The following is a 3,294-nucleotide window of genomic DNA, read 5'->3' on the forward strand; positions in this document are numbered from 1 at the left end:
TAGCCAGGCTGAAATTATTGCATTTTACAATAATCATGCAAAAAGCTAACTCCTTTGAGAAGTCCATGATGCTGAGCAATGTGGAAAGAAAGAGCAGAAGATGACCCACAGTGAGGAAGATGGACTCAGTGGTGGTGGGTGCACTGTTGGAAGACCTGAAGGACCAGAACAGATCATCACAAAAAAGATCTATCTGTGTGGTAGCTAGGAGATGACACCAACTTGATGGTACGTAATCAATCAATTTATCAATCAATCAGTTAACACAAATCTATCTTATACTTAGACACGGCTGTTTGTAGCTACATGGTATAGTGTTGTATGTATACATCCTGTAGGTCTGAATGACTAATGTTATCAGTATATATCTAGAACTGGAACTCCTATTAGAGAAAACTGCCTTCCAAGAATCAGAACAGGATGTTTCAATCCCTTCATTTTACAAACACGCCACAATCCAAAACCATGATCATACTGCATCCAGTTTTGGTCACCACGATGTAAAAAAGATGTTGAGACTCTAGAAAGAGTACAGAGAAGTGCAACAAAGATGATTAGGGGACTGGAGGCTAAAACATATAAGGAACGGTTGCTGGAATTGGGTATGTCTAGTTTAATGAAGAGAAGGACAAGGGGGGACATGATAGCAGTGTTCCAATATCTCAGGGGCTGCCACAAAGAAGAGGGAGTCAAGCTATTTTCCAAGGCACCTGAAGGCAGGACAAGAAGCAACGGATGGAAACTAAGCAAGGAGAGAAGCAACCTAGAACTAAGGAGAAACTTCCTGACAGTTAGAACAATTAACCAGTGGAACAACCTGCCTCCAGAAGTGGTGAATGCTCCAACACTGGAAGTTTTTAAGAAGAGACTGGATAGCCACTTGTCCGAAATGGTATAGGGTTACCTGCCTGAGCAGGGGGTTGGACTAGATGACCTCCAAGGTCCCTTCCAACTTTATTATTATTATTATTATAAGTTATCTTTGATTAGTGGATCCCCGAAATCAACCAGGGAGATGGAGAGACCCTACAAGCTTGGAGTCTCCCCCAGTTCTTCTTTAAAGGGTGTGACACTCTACCTCCACACTGGATTTGCTCTTGGTTAAGGTCTGCCCTGTGGTCTCACTGAAAGCACTCTCCAGAGCAGCCAAAATAGACGTCCGTAGCTTCTCCCTGAAGTCCTGTCCCACAAAGACATACAGGAAAGGGTTCAGGCAGCTGTTGAGATAAGCCAAGCTTGAAGCGAAGGGTATTCCCACCATCAGAAAAGTCTGTAGTCCAGGTGTTACCCTGGCAGCGGACATCTCCAAGAAGGAAAAGACATGATAAGGGAACCAGCAGAGGAAGAAGGTCACAACCACGGCCACCATGATCTTGAAGGGCCTGGTTGAGCGGGTGAGCCGAGTCCCCTTCAGCCTGACTGTGATAATGCCGTAGCAAAAAAGAATGATGACGAACGGCACTAAGAATCCAGCCACAAAACGGGTCATCACCAAGGCTTGAGCACGATACTCTCCCAGCTTAACAACCTCGTCTGACTGGAAACTGTCTGATAAGGCAAAGTTGTTGTAGCAGTGAGTGATGTTCTCTTCCCCAGGAGAGCCTTTAAGATCCCGGAAGACAAAATAAGGGGAACTGAGGGCCAAGGCGCGATAGGTTTACGGGTCCCGGTGGTCTCTTCGGTCAACTCCACAGGCTACCAAGACCCGGGTCTGCCCCGTGTAATGTCTCTGTGTCGCCAGGTACGACTACTACCACTCCTCCTTCTGCGACCGCTTGTACAACTCCTTCCGGTGGCACGACTACTCAAATGTGTCGTGGAAGGGTTTCCCGGTCACCTTCGGGTCCCCTATGTAGGCCACGCTCAACGGGAGGAAGGAAGTAAAGACCAAATCAGCAATGGCCAAGTTGAGGAACCAGACAGCATTCACGGTCTTCTTCATATGGAAGCCAGTGATAAAAATGACCAGGCTGTTTCCAGTCACCCCTAACAAGAAGGCTATGCTGTAGATCACCATGGAGAGTATGTGCATTGAGTTGCGGAGGCTTGCATTCTCCTCCAAATCAGGATAGTCCTCGTAATCTTCGTAAAGGCTTTCTGGAGACGTGGAGTTGGCAGCCATTTTGGTAGAAAAGAATCTGTTGGAAGGAAATAGGAAATGGTAGAGGATGGAAATATTACTTCACAAAGTTGGCGCAAAATGGAGCTGTGGCTGTTTGACCAACTTTTAAAGCTATGGAACTACCCCAGGATCCTGTTATAAAATAAGATTTTATATTTTGTTTTATATCACCAGGCTAGAAACCAGCAGATGGTGAGTTCTAGTCCCATCTGAGGCATGAAAGTCAACTGGGTGACTTTGGGCCAATCACCAGGAGACGGTGAGTTCTAGTCCTGCCTTAGTCATGAAAGTCAACTGGGTGACTTTGGGCCAATCATCAGGAGATGGTGAGTGCTAGTCCCGCCTTAGTCATGAAAGTCAACTGGGTGATTTTGAGCCAATCACCAGGAGATGGTGAGTTCTAGTCTCATCTTAGTCATGAAAGTGAACTGGGTGACTTTGGGCCAATCACCAGGAGACGGTGAGTTCTAGTCCCGCCTTAGTCATGAAAGTGAACTGGGTGACTTTGGGCCAATCATCAGGAGACGGTGAGTTCTAGTCCCGCCTTAGTCATGAAAGTGAACTGGGTGACTTTGGGCCAATCATCAGGAGACGGTGAGTTCTAGTCCCGCCTTAGTCATGAAAATTGATAGGGTGACTTTGGGTCAGTCACTCTCAATCGAACCCATCCCACAGAGTTGTTAGGGCACTTTGAATGTTTGGATACTAACGGCAATATTCCTTAAACATCTGCAGTAAAAACGGAGAGCTTTCCCACATTCCAGAATGCTTTGCTGATAGGGATTTATGGAAGAGAACTTAGACACAGCAGTAGGAGTCTTGGCGTGCAATATTGAGTCACAAGATGGCAGCAGAGCAACATCCTTTTCATCTAGAGGTAATGCCGGAGTGTGTGTTGTGCATTTTAACTTTTGCAAACTAATAATTCATCCCTCTAGCATCTATTTAATCCTTCAAATGAAACTGAATGTGGTATTCCCGCTTTGCCCTTTCAGAACAAGATTGCTCCAGGAATTAACCATTTCTTTTGGACCTTGTTACTAAAATTTAGTTTAAAACTATTTTATATTGTTAAATCTCCCAGAGATTTATTGCTCTTGGAATAATCTCAATGGCAGAACTGCTTTCATACCTAAAAGCTTATTATCTCACATGAACTGAAAACTCTTCCT

The 3,294-nt window shown here is 45.1% G+C and overlaps 1 pseudogene; it reads right to left on the bottom strand.

The window, feature by feature from the left end:
* Positions 1-1,057: 1,057 nt before the first annotated feature.
* LOC107295074 lies at positions 1,058-2,125 on the bottom strand (annotated as a pseudogene).
* Positions 2,126-3,294: the final 1,169 nt, after the last annotated feature.

Source organism: Protobothrops mucrosquamatus, unplaced genomic scaffold (genome assembly GCF_001527695.2).
Source record: "Protobothrops mucrosquamatus isolate PMUCROS unplaced genomic scaffold, P.Mucros_1.0 scaffold2209, whole genome shotgun sequence".
Taxonomy (NCBI): Eukaryota; Metazoa; Chordata; class Lepidosauria; order Squamata; family Viperidae; genus Protobothrops; species Protobothrops mucrosquamatus.